The 18367-nt window shown below is 37.1% G+C and overlaps 1 long non-coding RNA gene across 1 annotated transcript; it reads right to left on the bottom strand.

Moving 5' to 3' along the window:
• Positions 1–4800: 4800 nt before the first annotated feature.
• On the bottom strand, positions 4801–17938 carry LOC114539554. The gene is made up of 3 exons (XR_003688900.1): positions 17900–17938; positions 6276–6363; positions 4801–6185 (listed from the first exon to the last, which is right to left on the bottom strand). It is a non-coding gene; the product is annotated as an uncharacterized LOC114539554 (long non-coding RNA).
• Between the last annotated feature and the right edge of the window lie 429 nt (positions 17939–18367).

Below are 18367 nucleotides of genomic sequence, written 5' to 3'. Positions count from 1 at the left end.
ATTCACGAGCCTATCTGACATTTCACTTGCATGGGAATTTGCTTTAAAAACTTTGCAGATTACAGTCTTCGCCCCTGTAGTTCGAAGAGATTGAATATTTGCACATGGAAGTAGCCTCGCCGACTTGTGTCAACTATAATAATCTTTATCAAATATACGTCATTCAAGTGTAAATAAAAAAATCCCCACCGGAAATCATGCCCAATTATAGAGAGAAAACTATTGCGGTAGACGCATACAACGGTCGAAAAGTAAGCCTACAACATATTGTATAGTAGACCCAACTTGGCTGAAAAGGGTTGTACTCGCGGACTTGTTGTGAAGTTTAATTGCCTGGCTATATCGGTGAAGATAAATAAACTGATAAACGGGAACTAAATGGTTTTGATGTACGCCATGCGCCGTTGTATTATGGCAGTTGTACTGTACTGATTCTTGCAACGATCTTCAATTCAAGCATTGCAGGTAACACTTCAAATTTTGAACCATTCAAATGTTTGCATCTCTCTAACAAGCGGGCATAATTTGGATTGAGTTTCATTAGTTCAGGCTTATTGACTTTCGACATTTCAATATCAAGCTCAAATTTCTGATCTAATGATTTTATGCGGGCTGCATAAACTTCTACTCTAATGGTGGTAGATCCTAACATCATTTCAATTCGTTTTATTTTAACAGCCTGAGGCATGACTGCTTCCAGCTGCAGTATCGAGCAGTGCGTGTGTTATAATCCCATCCACGTCCACTAGCACTATTGGATAGATAATTCAATTATCCCCCCCAGCATGAGCTGTCTTCTTTATCTCATGACCATCTGATTTGGTTACACCACAATCTTCTTCCAATCATCTGGTTTCTGTGCTTCACTGACAGGATTCCTTCGAGTCCAAAGTCATGCTTCGTGAGTTGAACATAGGTCCAGTTTTCCCAACCAGAATCACCTCTACTAGGTCATCCCGTATGTTTGGTAGTTTATCCAATGCCATGGCAACAGTTCCATTCACAGCGTCCAACTTTTTCATAGTCTCAAGTGAATGTAAACAATATGGTAACTTCTTATAGAATTCATACATCCCTTCAGGACTTGATGTTGCTGTACGTGGAAGCTCAAGGATCTCTTTTACATACGTTTTTACTATCTCGCTTTCCTTGTCAAGTCTATCCTTGAGAATTGAAACCACTCTGTTGTAGCCCTCCACATTAAATGGAAGAGCCTCGATCGCACGTTTGAATTTGTCGCATAAGAACTCCCTCAAATAAGTGAGTTTTGCAACAGGGGATATATTAGTTTTGTCAATTCTATCCGAAAACTGCCCCCCAAATCTCTGCCAGTCTCTATACGATCAATTAAATACTGTGATTGTCAGTTTCCGCAGTTTTGCATTTTTGGGGTAGAAATCTCATCTGACGTCTGTTCTTTGACGGTTCGTCAATCTGCTGAGCTTGTAATTTCATCTTGCCATCGTGAAGTTCAATTTCAAAATCCATTTTCTTTTTGTGATCGCTATATTCTCGTTTCTCTCGCGTTTCATTCAACCACTGTTCCAAAATACTTATTTTCTCATCGCCCTCGTTAAGCTCTCTTTCAATTTCCTCGATCCATGCATCAGTCTCGTCGCTTCCTTGTTTGGCTGTAATTTTCTCTGCCTCGATTTTTCGTACTAGCTTGTTGGCTTCGTTTACTATCTCTCTCAATGTCTCGACATGTCTCTTAATCGCAAGCTCTTTCGCCGCCATTAATATTTTTCCGTTTTGTCGAATTTGTCCCGAGCTCCTCTGAGTTCTACAAGTTTCGTTGCTAATTCAATGTTTGAATGACATGTCAGCCTCGTACCCAGGCGCTTTATTGGGAAACATAAAGGCTGCATTCAGCGTAATATAGAGATCTGTGGCTCCTGCGCGCTCGCACATCTCAGCCACAGATCTCTATATTACGCTGAATGCAGCCTTTATGTTTTCCAATAAAGCGCCCGGGTACGAGGCTGATGACATGTTGCTTTATATCCTTGTTGTATTCGTGACATAAATCTCCATTACTCCCGTCGTCTGATGTGCCAGGTGTCCTGAATTCCCGCCTCCCAGGATTTATTCACGGCATCATCACAAATAACTTAGTTTTCTACATATTTTAGTATGCATTAGTTGCGATAGATGTTAAATAATAACATTTTAAAGCATTTAAAATTATCTGTACGTGTAAGTGCGTATAAAAAACGCGTACTAAGTGTGAAACAGCCTTTAGGCTACGTTTACACTCTAGAGGTTTTCCTTAGTCTTTATTTAGTACATATCTATGCTACACGCCTAGTCAGCTCGTTCCCAAAGACCCTAAATCCCTCGTGGTCATCCGGGTTACTAGATTAACCACGTGACTTAAATACGTACAATATCAGTACACTACATACACTACTCCGTATCGGTCTGAAAACGGTGCAAAAAAGTATCAAAACGGAGCTATACGTTTACACAGCACCGGAGCGGATTTATGAACCTTGTGTTCGTTTCATCGTTTGCATAATTATATATGTATTATATATTCCTTCCCCCCCAAAATAATTCAGTTTATGTTCCATATGCCAGATAAAAGAATAGGGCGTACTTGAATTAGTGCAAATGCTAAGTTTGGCTGCGAAATTGGGTAAAATACGGATAATATAGTCATGCTAGATTGGCATATTTTGTATTACGCGCGGAAATTGTGTAACTAATTTGTATGCTTTTGTTTTACGGCCGGAAGTTTGTAACTAATGCAACATGGTTTGTAACCCGTTTGCACATGATAGCAGCAGGTTAGAGTGTATATGTAATCGTCGGCAAGTATAAACTGGCTCTCTTTCGATAAAACTGGTCCGAGAAACAGGTAAAAGTAATTTGCAAACCGTATTACAAACCCTGTTACGTTAGTTACAAACTTCCAGCCGTAATACAAACGCATACAAAAATCGAAAATTTCTCATTCCTTGCTTTAAAGATTCCGATTTTTCTCGTTCCTTGTTTTAAAGATTACTGCTTTTCCCATTCCTTGTTTTTAAGGTTCCGGCTTTTCTCATTCTTTGTTTTAACTGAAGATTCCGCTTTTCTCATTCCCTGTTTTAAAGCTTCCGGCTTTTCTCGTTCCTTGTTTTAAAGATTCTGGCTTTTCTCGTTCCTTGTTTTAAAGACTCCGTTTTTTCATTCCTCTTTTAAAGATTCCGCCTTTGTCATTCCTTGTTTAAAGTTTCAGCTTTTCCATTCCTTGTTGTTATCGCTCCCCATTCACTTCCCCGTTTCCTTCCTCGATTCCCTGTTCCTGGTTTTAAAGATAGCCCATGTTATAAATAGTGTTGAAAGCTGCCTTTGCATGATATGCACATCACCAAGAGAATCCGTGATTGCAAAAATAAAAACTAGCATATCTAACATGGTTCCATAAACCGTTACTATAGATTACATCTTCATACCCATGATTTTGCCAGAATTCTTTTTCTTATAAAATGCTTATTAGTACTTTTACCTGGCTTGAATTGCAGAGAAATCATGCAATACGGTTATGTTTCTATATCTACTAATTGTAGTTCAACATCGTTTGTCAGGAAGAGCGTTAGCAACAGGTAAAAGTTATTTTGTTTTTTCCAACTTACTGTAAGTGCATGTTAATGGTAACATAAACGTAAAGGCCAGTTTTATTGAAAGAAGCCAGTTTATACTAGTCTTGTTGACATTTCTACACCCTAACTGCTGATTATGCAAACCGTGTTATAAGTCAGAGCTATATGTCCAAGAAAAATATTCAAAGATCGATTGTTTGTTGTTTAGAACGTGTATTCCTGCCGAAGCTGAGCCGATTACTCAATTCAAGTTCCTGTTACCCTTTGGTAAATTTTACCCGGCCTTATTGTGAAAATCATGGTATCTTGTTACCAAAGTACGTCTATAGTACTCCGTCTTATCAAATTCGTAAAAACGACAATATTATTGGGCTTGAAGATGATATCAAAAGGCTGGGCGACCTCAAAATTAGAATTTTTCTTAATATCAATATCAACGAAATACGAAAATGTACGTCCTTAGTGTAATCTATTGTCATTTCAATTTTCCGATTTGTGACCGAACGCAGAGCGCAATATCAAGAGCAGAAAGTTTGCCGCGAATCGTATAATGCTGCTAACATTTATGTCATGAAATAGCGGAAAAAATTATAACATATGAGATAATTCGCTCACCGAAAAAGAAGAAACTGCTCCGGGGGGAGCTATAACCATACAGGAATGCTGGTGACTCCCCAGAATGCCTGTACGAAGATTTTGAAAACTTAACAGGTAATTTATATTGTACAGTGCACGTCATTATAAAGTGTTTGATTATTTACGTGAATTCTAAAACGTAACTCTTTGAAATACGAAGTTACATAGGCGCGTAAAGTAAGAAAAACCAATCAATTTTGTGCTTTAAAACTTTTATCTTTTTCCTTTCTTCTTTATTTTGTTCAACTCAACGAAAATATTTTTCTGCATGATTTTTCTCTAGTCAGAAGCTATAGCTTCATGAGTAAATCTCACTCATTATTGAGTATTTGCTAATATTACGCAAATATTTGAGTTAAATATACTCACTGCTTGAGTAAGATGAATTTTACTCCTTTATTTGAGTAAGAATAACTCAAAAATTCGACTTATCTTGTTGGAGTAATTTCTACTCATTATAAGGAGTAGCGGCGAAACTTTTGTTTACTCAAAGTTTAAGTAAAATATCTTTACTCAATATTGCGCGTAAAAAGGATTTTTTTACTCTTCTAATGAGTAAGAAAGATTGATGCGGCTCAATTTTCGTGTAATTTGTACGCGAGAAATTTTTCGGCAATTTGTCAACATGACCTGAATCTGAACACGTGGTATTGTTATTCAAAGATGGCGAACAAATCAGAGGTGAGTTCATGAATTATTAATCTTTTCTCTTATTATGGCGTCCATTATAGTCTTTTGGTTTTTTTATAGTCAAACGAAGAGTGTTTACTAAACGTTGAAGACGCCAACGTACAAGGTCAGCAGCTGTTTCATTTTTTAGGGGAAGAATTTCAGCCAACTCATTTTCCAGGCCTAGGCCAGGCTCAGGCTGTAATGTAATTCTGAATTATCAAGCGCTTCCAGTTAAGGAAGCAACCCATATATATGTTTTTAATATATATGGGTTGCTTAAGCTTATAAAATATATTTAATTAAAAAACCAAACTTCAGACAATGACAATGTATTATTAAAGTTAATATAAAATTTTCTTAAATACTCCTGAGCATGAGCTCATCTGAACTGAATGATTGCAAATATTTCAGAAGCAAATGCATCTTTAAAGAGGAAACATGTGAGCAGAAAAAGAAAAAAAGAAAAAAAAACAAACAAAAGGAGGAGAGTGGTTGAGGAATATGATCAGATGGATGGGTATGACACAAGTGACACCGTTGCTAATGAGACTGAGACTGAAGAAAAGAAAATTGACATTGTCAGTGCAATAGAATCAATTAAGATCCAAGACTGGAGCGTACATATGCAACAGCAGGTTTATGTCAGGAGTATGTAAACAAATTAACACCAAAATTAAAAGAAAAGTATTAAAAATTATCTCATGCTATAGTATTTGCGCTTGCTAAACATCAAAAGATACTGTTCAGCTGATTTGATGTGTCTACTTGTGTGTGTGCCCTATCAGTCTTCTATAAATTTACCTTGTCTGGGGATGGTAGAGGGTTAGATGTTCTTACTGAATGGAATAATATTCAATACACAATTTGGTCATGCATGGAATTTTTCTTTTTAGGTTGCACTTTTAACACATTAACAAATTTGAATATATGCATATTTACACAATTGTTCTAAATCCAGTTCCTAAATTACTGTAAGATGTCTACCCTATAACGCAAGATGACAAAACATTTTCTTGCATTTTTTCCAAAACCTTGATGAATACCGAGGGGATGATAATCTTGTAAATCTCTCTGTTTTATAAATTGTTTATCATATAGTGGCAAAACCTCATAGGCATTCAAATGTTCTGAATATTCCATCAGCTGGAGACAATGGTACTGGAATATTACTGTCCCCAAAACAAAAAAACCTTATCAATCCTACCAAAGGATGGTTGTCCATAATTTAAAGAAGTGACTATGACACATCCTTCAGCATAGCGGGTGCCAAATACCTTGACCCATGATAAGCTGCAAGAAAGTTGGAATACTAATGTGTTAAAAAGTGCATCTAAGGACAATTCAACTGTTTGGGTATAAAATGCAAACTAAAATACTTACACAATAACTTTGGTTTGGCCAGTAATTTCATTGTCAACTGCTCCCATATACTCCTCGATACCCACATTAGAAACAGTTGTTTCAGCTCCTAAAAAGTTCATTATAATTTTTTAAAAAATTATGTAATCAAAGCTTTGATTATTACCTATAGTGCTAATTAAGTTATTGTTACAAACCTGGTCCTTGCTCGAAGGAAGCTTTGTGGAAGCTTCCACCAGACTGTTGCATTAAATATGCTTGTAAAGCTTTTATTATAATAAAGCCTATTAAATGTTACAAACCGTCTTTTAAAAATGAAAAAGTCTGTGGACGAATCTTTTCTTATATGTACAGCCGATTTTTAATTTTCACTTATTGCCCTGTTATACGGCGCAAACCCTCTTGAAACTTGCAATGCAGTTCAACTTTTGAGGGATGTAAACTAATGAAGCGTCTACATCATTCAAAAGTAGAATTGCGTTTCAAATTGCAAAAAAAAATGCACCATGTAACAGGGCCTTTGAAACTTAATCATTTTCAAGCCAGAGCAAAATTTTACTTACTCAATGACTCTGCGGCAAGTATTCTCAATTTTTCTAAATTGCACATTCCGTAGATACACCCAGAGAAGTTGAATCGACAGGAAATTTGGGTAAGTGTGGAAAAATGTATGCAATAATTATTTTCATTTTACTTCACCAAATGGAACAGATATAATTTAATATTTCGTTTCCCAAACGCGGAAATTTCTGACGTCTGTGCAGAAGTACTATAAGCACAATACAACACATTATTAGCGGAATGTTGTTCCAAGAGCACTTCTGGTATATTATATTCTACGCTGAATCATTAGCAGATTTTCACTTTGCTTAAAGACGCCAGTTGTTTTAGCTTATTAAACTCATTGTTAACATAAAATACCTGATTCTAATTTGATGCCATCCATTCTTATACAGTGGTGTTAGTACACTTTTTGTTGATCTGTACCGTTCAAGCGGCTTGTGCCCAATTGAACCTGAACACTTTTGCATATGTGTATCCTTTTACCCAGATTGCCTTTACTTAAGTGGAAGCAATTACAATGGCAATATATCAGTGACAGCCTCCGGTATTCCGTGTCAGTCATGGACGGAACAATGTCCACATCGTCATACCATGAACACCACATATCCAGAATTAAATAACGCCAAGAATTACTGTCGTAATCCCAAAAACTCAGGACAACGACCTTGGTGTTTTACTGCCGAGAGGAGCAAGAGATGGGAGTACTGTGATATCCCTATGTGTACACCAGGTATTGTGGGTTTGTTTCACGTGTTTGAAGAAGTTCATCTTCGTTTCCCATGCACATGTGAAAGGTGGAAATATAGATGTGTTGTTTTCAATACACTTTTTTTTCAACGTACGGATTAAACTTCCGAAAGAAGTAGCGGTATAACAATGTGTCACGTTTTTTTTTTAGGGTATAAAAAGTTGTTCGTATTCAACACCAATACGTTATCTTATTTTGTTTAGTTGACGGTAATTTTGGCAACCTGTCATTAATAAATAGTTGTAATGTAAGTTGCGGTGAAGGTTTTGAAACATGGCAACGAGTTTGCAACAATCCTGAGCCAAAGTTTGATGGAAAAAACTGTAGTAACATCGGAGAATCAATCGTATACAGGCCTTGTTTAGCTAAACCCTGCCCAGGTAAGGGAATTATTTGTCGAAGCTTACATTTTCTCATTTGAGTAAATATTACTCAATTTTTGAGTAATTTTACCGATTACTCAATAATTTGAGTAAATTTTACTCCTCATTCGGTAAAGAGAAACTTTACTCTCTCTTGCGAGTAAACGAAAACTCAAAATGTTGAGTAAAGTGTTAGAATAACTTTTACTCGAATTTTTGCGCACTATTTACTCAACTATGAGTAAATTGATGAGTAAAATTTACTCAAGCTTACGCAGGAGATTCAAATACTCACAAAATTTGACTGTAAATGTAAAGTTTTACTCTTTTCCTGAGTAAACGCAGCATTTACTCAAATCATGAGTTATGCACAATGTGTAAAATTTACTTAAAATTTTGAGTAAATACAACGTGTATCAGTTACTAAAAAAATTACGTATTCTTTACTGAAAAAAAAGAGTAAATTTTACTTTTACTACGAAACTATGCCGGCCACATATGTCTTTCCAGTATTTGGGCCTTATTTTGACGGCTAAGCTATTAACAAGGCCAAGAGCATTATTGGTTCATACATTAATATCACATCATACCACAAATTAAATATATATATATATATATATATATATATATATATATATATATATATATATATATATATATATTTAATATACAATCTTCGTGCACTGGCCTAAATCTAAGCACGCGATTGGTCAAAATCGATCACGTGGTTTCTTGTTGCCTAGCGACAGATCATGGAAATCCTAATTTATTGGCAATAACCCATGAAAATCGTGGTTTATTCGCAATAACCCACGATAATCGTGGTTTATTGATTTTATTCAAAAATGGCAGCCCGCATGAACGAAGCTGGTTCAACGCCAAGATTTTCCGAAGTGAACGACGAAGAAATTCAGCAAATTATCGATGATTCTATACCGGGTAGTACCAAAAATCAAACAAAATGGAGTGTATCCATCTTAAAAGGTAATTGTAAAACACAATAATTGCTTCTTGTTTGCCCTGAACATTTTGACAATTCACATTTACGTTTGTGAAAAACTTATTTATGGCGTTTTTTATTTGAAGAATGGCTGCAAGTAAGATATCCTACTGAGTACTTGGAATGTTTAAGCAAAGAGACACTGGCAGAACGACTAACCAAGTTTTATCAAGAACTGAAACAAAGCGACGTGAAAGACTATAGTCGTTCTGCTCATGTCGCTGTGAGAGCAGGAATCAACCGATATTTATCCTCAGAGACAGTAGGAAAGACGTTTTCAATCATAACTGATCCTGTTTTTAAAACAGCAAATAGGTCTTTAAACGCAAAGCTAAAGAAAATTAAGGAAAATGGGTCGTCCAAAGTGAAACATCACTCAAGTATTCAACCCGAAGACATACAAAAATGTTATGACAGTGGTGTTTTTGGGAGCGATTCGCCTATATCATTATTGCGAGTGAACTGGTTCAACATAAACTTATATTTCTGTAGAAGAGGTCGAGAAAACCAAAGGAAATTGACAAAGAACAGTTTTGTTTTCAAAACAGACGCCAATGATTTAGAGTATGTTGAAATGGCCGAGCAAGAGAAAACTAAGAATCATCCTGGCGGTCTTAGCGACAAGGCGGACGAAGCGGATCCTAAAATGTTTTCGACTGGTGACAGCCATTGTCCTGCTCAATATTTAAAGAGGTTGATTGAGGTACTTAATCCAGGAGAAGAAGCACTTTTTCAGAGGCCAAAGAGAACATGCATTTTCTGCTAGTGAAAAAATCTGGTTTGATCGAGCGCCTCTTGGCGTCAACACGTTAGGAAATATGATGAAAGAAATATCAACAGCAGCAAAACTGAGCCAGGTGTACACAAACCATTGTATAAGGGCAACTTCAGTCACTTTACTGGATAGCGCTGGAATTTCTGTCCATCGTATAATGCAAGTTTCCGGCCACAGAAACGAGGGAAGTATTAAGGTGTACTGCGAAAGACAAACGATACAACAACAAAAGGAATGCTCGGAAATTTTGGGCAATCCAGTGGCTTCACTTGGCTCAAAGGACCAACCATTGCAGCAAAACGAATGCAACAACAGAAATGAAATAAGTTACAAAAACACCTTTGCCAAGACAACATCCCCCAAATTTGTTGACTTTGGAAGTGCAAGTTTCGAAAACTGCAATTTTACGTTTACTTACAATGGCAAGCAGGGACAAAAAAAATGACATGCTGCACTAAGCGGGCTTCCCGCGGTGAGTCCCCCATTGGTAAAACTTTGTTTTGTTAATTCTTAGCTTATTTAAAATGTTTTATTGTGTTAAACTATGCTTGTCAGATAATTTGATAATAAATTGTTGAACTGTTTGAATTCCCTTCCTTTTATATTTGTCTTTTCAATCTCAATTTCTCATATAAATATAGTCCTTGCCTTGGATCATCATTGCAGCAATCAGTGAACTCAGATTGTATATTAAAAGTGTTAGAGACTTTATGTTCGTGTTTTGTTTACAAATAACGCACTTGCTGATCATACAATGAACTCAAAATTTCTCGTTCATTGTATGGCCAGTGCGTGCGTTTATTTGTAAAAAAACACTCACAACAGTCTCTAACCCTTAAATATATATATATATATATATTATATAATATATATATATATATTATATATAAGCCAATCATGTTTTGCGTTTCCTTTGGAATGCTAATAAAAGCGGACGGATATAATTAATTATAATGAGCCAATCATGTTTTGCGTTTTCTTTGGAGGTAAATGCTAATACAAGCGGACGGATATAATTAATTATAATGAGCCAATCATGTTTTGCGTTTCCTTTGGCGCGACGATTCAAATGACTCCAATTTCATTGTCAGTTTCAAATCACCATGAGCTTCAACGTGCGGTATAAGCTTGTCTTTGTGTCTTGGTATATTCAAATATTTCTTTGCTCTATAATTCCGGTGAACAGAGAAAAAATGTTCACAGTGGAGGACGTTCACTCATGGCTTATTGCAGTTGGCTTTGGCCAGACGTTTAAGGTATGTTTTTGAGCTTGTTGTTTATAGCGGGAGATGTGGTGTGCAAATACTCTGTAATTTATTCTTCTTGTCAAATCCAAAGTACAATCGCGCACAAAATGTAGATATTTCAAATTTCATCACTACATAAAAGATAGCATATGCCTGCACTACCCTTAATTGTAAATCCCCGAAAAATCGTCATGACATTGGCGGGATTTAGCCTTTAGGGACATTGCATATAGATACGACAGAACGTAAATGTTGGACACCATAATTGTTTAATGGTTTCTATGAGAATTTCGAGTGCGGCTTATTTGGGGCAAACAACTCTGGAGCCTTGTCTTATTTTCGCTCGTGAGACTTAGGCAGCTTATATACTGTTTATACAGGGCCGGATTAACCTATCGCGGGGCCCGTAGCATTTTTTCAGCGCGGGGCCCCTCAACCCCCCCCCCGGCGGGCCGAAATTCAGATTGTCGTGAAATCAAAAAATAATATGTATACCATGATGTGCAAAAATAACTCTATGACATCGTTTTTAGTCAATATTTTATTTTATATGTAGTTGCAGGTATTCAGACCCTGTGGAGATGGCTATGCCCTCATTGGGTTGTTGGAGGGCGCTTATAAAATAAAAATATTGACTAAAAACGTTGATATATATTTGAATGTCTCGACTAGTCGACTGTAATCTTGTTACTCGTGCTCTAGGAGAGCACGAGTCTAGGTTTCGTCGTGTGTCGGTCGCGTTTTGTACCTCGATGACCCAGAATGCATTGCGCACCATTACGCTCGGGTAACCTACTATTACGCTATAGGTTCCTACAACACGCCATGATTGTGTTCCTCCAGTAATGCTATTAAATCCCTGGAACACAATCCGTAGAGGACGAGTGAACGCCTTGAGCAGGCGTCTTGTTATCCGACAATACAAGCCACATTTTACAAACAATACGGCAAAATATATATGCACAGAAGACATTACTACGGTGCAACATTTACATGCATATTCCTTGGTGCGATGTATATTTCTAAGTTCCTGTATGAAAGCAAGATATATGATCGATGTTTTCGCAGTGTTAGACGTACAAATGCTTATAAATTATACTTATTAATACCTAAATCGGCTAAATGTTTGAACCGTCGACTGACATTACGAACAATACGAATCAATACTATTACAACTAGTTTTTTGAAAGCTTTTGTCGGAACTTAAACACTGCAGTCTGCAGTCAATATAGAAGCATTGACACAGTAATATGTCACGCCGTGCGGATTGTTAGGCTACCTATAATCGGCTTTTGTGAATTGTGATGATAATGTAAATGTGTTATTTTATACTTGTGCATGTGATACATTTTTGTCGTGTAAGTCCTCCCAGGCCAAGGGTAACCACAAAGCCTTAACTTACGCTATAGGTTCCCACAACACGCTGTCATTGTGTCCCTCAAGACAGTCAAGTAATGCTATTAAATCCCTAGAACACCATCCCTAGAGCACGAGTGTACGCCTAAGCCGGCGTCTTGTTGTTTGTAAAATGAGACGTCGTGTCAAATGACACCTGCACTCCGGTAACACAAATAGGCAATGAGTCATGTCTAAACTGCAGTTTATGCAAGATTCTAAAATGAATTCCTTAAACGAACTTTTAGTAAATACCTACTTTTTGGAATAACGTTATTTTATTTTGTGGCCATGCGGCTTTGGTTGGGGCCCTTTCGGCGTGACGGCGTCGACTCACGCGCAAAAAAAATTATAACCGAGTAAAGCGCGGGGCCCCTAAAGCGCGGGGCCCATGGGCGGACGCCCCTTCAGCCATATGGTTAATCCGGCCCTGTGTTATATACTGTAAAAAATGATATTTTGATTGTAAGCAGTCTCCTTGTTTGATCTTGCATGAATTTGTATTGAGTAACTCATATCAAAAATTTAATTTCAATTGAGAGGCCACTAAAAATGTGTTCAGTTAATAATATAAAATTATATATTTTGGAGCACTAATAGTAATTTACTTATGGTTTTCAAAACACCAATTCACAAAAGATTATTATTTTATACCTTTGACCAATAGATCATTCAGGTAATCAGGTTGCACATAAAGTGTCAGTTACATATATTGGCTTCATGAAAGGTCTTATACATAGCACCTATTACCTTATTTACCTAATGACCGCAGAACAAAGGTCTCACAGCTAGTATAATATATTGATTTTTTGAGCACACATGCTTTTAGATATGTAATAGCTTTGGTTTTTCATTTTCATTGGACAACATAAACAATAAAGGCATATAAAAAGAGCATGAAACATTACAGTCAAATTACTGTCACATTTAAGGGTAACCATGTTAAATAATTTTACTAGAGATTGTGTTTGGCAAATTTTGAATTAAGTGACATTGCAGTTTATTGTTTTGAATATTGCCCCTGGCATTGCTGTTTTACAGCTTTTGTGTAAGGTGGTTTAGACCGCCTTTAACCATCAGCTCACTTGGGCAGCACATCTTGTGTTGCCCATCAGTGAGAATTGCAAAGACAATATTCAAGACATGTATACATTTATGTTGATGCAGTTCTGCTGCTGTGTAAGGTGGATTCCGCCTTTTACCAGTACCTCTTTTGAGTGGCTTGCCCGCTCATTAATTAAACACGCCCCTCGTGGAAACCAGCCTAGAGTTGATGGGGCTGGCATGTTTCTTGCGATTTCCACGTTTTCATGCGATTTCCACTTCTGTTCGTGAGCTTTCGTTCGTGTTCATAATTTTTTGATTCCTGTTCACTCGTGTTCGTGATCTTTGGTTCGTGTTCATGATTTTTTGACTCGTGTTCATTCGTGTTCATAATTTTTTTATTCGTGTTCACTCGTGTTCGTGATCTTTGGTTCGTGTTCATGATTTTTTGACCCGTGTTCACTCGTGTTCATTCCTGTTGATGATTTTTTAACTGGTGTTCACAAGCGTTCATATTTCTTGAGTCGTATTCTGACTCGTGTCCACTGGTGTTCATTCGTGTTCACTCGCGTTCTGACTCGTGTGTTGTTTTTGAACAGATCATGGCAAGAATCGAACCTACGCTTTTGCGATGCCGGTGAAATGCCCTTGCCATTGAGAACGTATATTTGACTCATTTTTCCATCCACTGTTCCTGGCTTGAATTTGAAGTGTGTATAATACCACTCGAAATTAAGACCTTTTAACCTATTTGATTCTTGATAATACAATCGCGTTCTTCCAACAGCTCCGTTTTAACCGTGTACTTAAGGGTAGACGGCTTGGTAAAGGAGACAATAAAACCTGACACGAGTGGGTCATTTTGGTATGACCAAAGCTGGTTCAGGATACTTAGAACATATCATCGTCGTCGTCATCATCATCTCTGCCTTTGTTTTCCTTCACATGTTCACATCGTTTAAAAACTTCTTAATAAGAAACTTTCGCTTATCAACGGCACCTTCTATTGCTTCTTCTTGGTCAAAATCATCATTTGTAATAAACATATTTTCTTATGTACCGGATCTTTCTTCAGTTGTCTCATCCACAAATGGCGCTTTAAATAGATATTTTCTAATTCTTCCTGGAGTCTAGCATGGCATTGAAGTAAGCTTTCTTTTTAGCATAGTGCTCATCAAACTGTTTATAAGGCTTTCTTTCATTTCCTCGAATACTGTGTTACTTCTATGTTATGCTTCTTCTATTAACGGCATCCAGGGATCCAATTCTTCTTCACATTCTGAGTCCGTTGTCGTCGAACTTCCAGATTGCTGAGTGGAAGTGGTCGAGACATCATCTTGGAAATCACTTTCTTGACTGTCCGAGTCTGTTTGAGACATGTTTCTTTCTTGTTCTCGTAGTAGGCAATACTCCCGTTCGGGTCTGCGCTGATTGTAACTGCGGCTGAAATATCTTCTGCAAAATTGGCAGCTCATCCCCTTAGCACTAGAAGTGTGTAAATGCCTTGTTATCGAGCAGCAACGCAGTTTTATGAGCAGATGTCTGCTCATGTGTAGTTATGAGGATGTGCTAATCTGCTCAACGGTACTTTTTCCTAGTCCAGTACATTCACACAAACTAAAATGTTAGCAATCCCTTATGTACTTTCTTCGTTTCCCCCTAGATAGAGGTTGTTCGTTTGCAGTGCTTAGGTAAACATTAAAGTTTCTCTCCATCTCTTCTTGATAATAAATTTCTCTCCATCGCGCTCTAATAAATTTTCCAGACACTCCTCCATATCGAATTCCTTTGGTTCTTTACTCTGTCGAGGTACACATATTCCTTTCTTACTCCACTTTAACCATCTCTTGCGTTCCTCTGTGCCCATATCGTGTACTTGGTCGAGATGATTTGCTAACCTTGCTAAATTTGTACTACCACAGCTAAACACAGGACAGCTCCTACGAGTGCGACGCATATTTAGATGATTGCTCAACAAATTCCTAATAATAATTGGCTCATTTTTTTCGTAAGTCAGGTATTTTATTAGGCCCGTTTGGGCCCTATATGGCCTTATATGGCACTATTAGGCCCGATGGCCCGATTGCTGCATGACTAGGCGTCCTAACCCGGACAAGTCCGGGCTTTTCAATGCAAACTCTTGCTTACGGAAGAAAAAGTCAAACGATCTAAACAAGAAAACAGTGTAGTGCCCGGACAATATGTTTAAAATATTTGTAAAATTGTTCTACTTAATTACATTGTTACAAGCGTTAATACGTGTCTTAATTTATGCTTCAAGCATCGCGTTGTCCATAACACCAATATATATTTCGATTCGCTCTAAAAATGCACACATTTTCGCATTCGCAATACCCCCCTTTTTCCTCCCTTTGAGGAGTTTGGGCCTGAAATATCTCATTGAGCGGATGAGCATCTGCTCATGAGCATTTATGAGCATGTGCTCATAGGCCCGTTTGGGACTTATATGGCCTTATATGACCCTATTAGGCACGATGGCCCGATTGCTGACTGCATGGGCATCTTAACACCCGAATATGGACAAATATTCGATTAAACATTGGGGAATAAATGTTCCCTTAGAACATTCCTCTGCAACACTGCAAATCTATACGTCGTATACGTACACATCTTTTTATTATATGTATACGAATATAACGCCCATACGATATGTGACCTTCCACGGGAAAACGTACGTTAACGATATTTCGTTGAAACGGCAAAACGAACGGATAACGAACGGGTAGTGAACGATCTGTAATAACGTTTCAACGAACCCAGAAAACGTTTTGACGAATTCAGCTAAAAATGTGAACGTTTAAAGTCGAGAATACGAACGGATAAATAAACGTTCAATCTGAAGCCGTTTGAACGATTTATGTTTATGAACGGTTTTAACGAATTTGTCTGAACGCCTGTTGCGCGTATAATTGACGCAAGATATTATTGACTAATTTATCTAATTAAAAGAATAGGAAATATTTTCAAACAAGTAACATGTGTTGTTCCAAGTATGTGTGTACATAAATAGCTATACCTTCATTTGAATGTTTAACTAAAATTATTAGCTATACTACCTAAATCCCATTATTTTATACTTTATATACATATATACATTGGCGTTTTGCATCAAAATTCGGGTTAATCGTTAGAAAGCCTTCAGTTATTAGTATATATCATCGTTATGTCAAATTAATGCATCATCTGCAACTATACCCATCAAAATATTCAGCGCGTGTTCATTTGCAACATCGTTACAGGTTTTGTAAATTTTTCCACGAACAAACTCTATGTATGAGTGGTTAAAGACATATAAACAAAGACATACAGGCGATACAGCATGCATCCGTTTTATTAACACGGCTGTAAACCGACAGTAAACAAAAATTGCCGTCTCAGTTTGGTTGAGTTTCAGCTACTGGATACATACTTTATGTTAAACTAAACACAAGAGATTCCATTGTACACTTTTGTTTATACTCTTTGACGCGCAAACGATTAAATTAATTAGCGCAAGGATCAAGTTGTTTACCGATGATAACCAAACATTAATACAGAATATCGCATACGCAAAGTTCGTTTGTATGCGAACCAGCGTAGTAACGTGTGCTTGCATGCTGTCAAAACTTATTTGGTATAAATACTACATTAAATATCCACACCATTTATACACATGAAATCCACATTTCAATTTCAGCAATGCATTGCGGTAATAAAATATTTAAAATATAGGCTTGGATATTTACCTAGTGCACACAATATGTTCCGTGCAGCAACACCAGTAGCCTAGCTTTAGCCGCGGTCAAGCTTGTCGCGGAATGTCGCCTATACACAGTACTGTCAGTAGCAAGTCACTAGCAACTAAGGGCATCATTACCTTAAGAATATTTTAAATTTGACAATAATCTATTTTGTCGATTGCATGCACCATCGCTATATTTTCTTTCGCAAAGCTAAAGCTGCAATGTCGCTATTTCTGCCGCCATATTTTTTTCATATTAGTTACATATTTTGTGACCATACGATCACATATGCATGTGTTATGATTTTTAACCAGTATAACAAGTCGCTAATTAATACTTGTGATCTAACTAAATTATTGGTGGTCACTATATTCATTCCCCCCATATATTCGACCATCTACATAGTTAACTGTGTAAAAATGCCTAAGCTAACTGCATGAGCCTAACAATAGTGACCTAAAGAAATAGAACGCATAAATTAGTGGGATAATTTTCGAAATCTTCATTTCAAACGACCGCGGCAATCCGCAATCCTAAAGGTCCGAAAATCCGCCCTGCAAAGCAACTTAATACTCAACCCCGGCAGCAAGACAAAAGTGCACATTATTTTTACTAAAGCATATAGCAATAGCACACGGCCCATATAGAAACCGAGTTTTTAAATCACAAAGAGTGCAAATAATTTTTTTCTGCAAAGCTTATAACAATGCTGCCGCCCATATAGAAACGACAATGCCAAATGCATGCACAGGGGAGTTTATACTCACCATTTTAAGAAACACCCGATCCTTAACATCTTCGAGACATCTACTTGTGACACAATTTGTGCCGCCTGCTTACAATAAAATTAACTAATCAAGATTTCCCCAGACAGATGATTAAGGCATGCATCAAAGCATCAATCCATTTTGTCTTGCGAAAACTTTTATATCATATAATTATATATATATTCAAGGTAGCATCTACCCACACATTTTTTGACAAATGTCAGAAAAGTTTGCAAACAATTGTTGTTTCAATGTGAGTAAATGCATCCTATTAAATTGTAACCACCAAGCTAACAACTACTCTAACCTCAGCCAAGCCATTTTAAAGGTCTGGCAACCTTTCATGTCATGTTTATTCGGAATGATTGGATGATCGTGGCCCAACTCGATTCCACCGGCCATGGCAAGTAATCTAAAGGATTATATTGCAGTGCGCATTTATATCCGACTCCATTTTACTCGCGTTAG

Source organism: Dendronephthya gigantea, unplaced genomic scaffold (assembly GCF_004324835.1).
Source record: "Dendronephthya gigantea isolate DGI-Jeju-01 unplaced genomic scaffold, DenGig_1.0 000206F, whole genome shotgun sequence".
Taxonomy (NCBI): domain Eukaryota; kingdom Metazoa; phylum Cnidaria; class Anthozoa; order Malacalcyonacea; family Nephtheidae; genus Dendronephthya; species Dendronephthya gigantea.
This window is presented reverse-complemented; position numbering and strand designations above follow the sequence as displayed.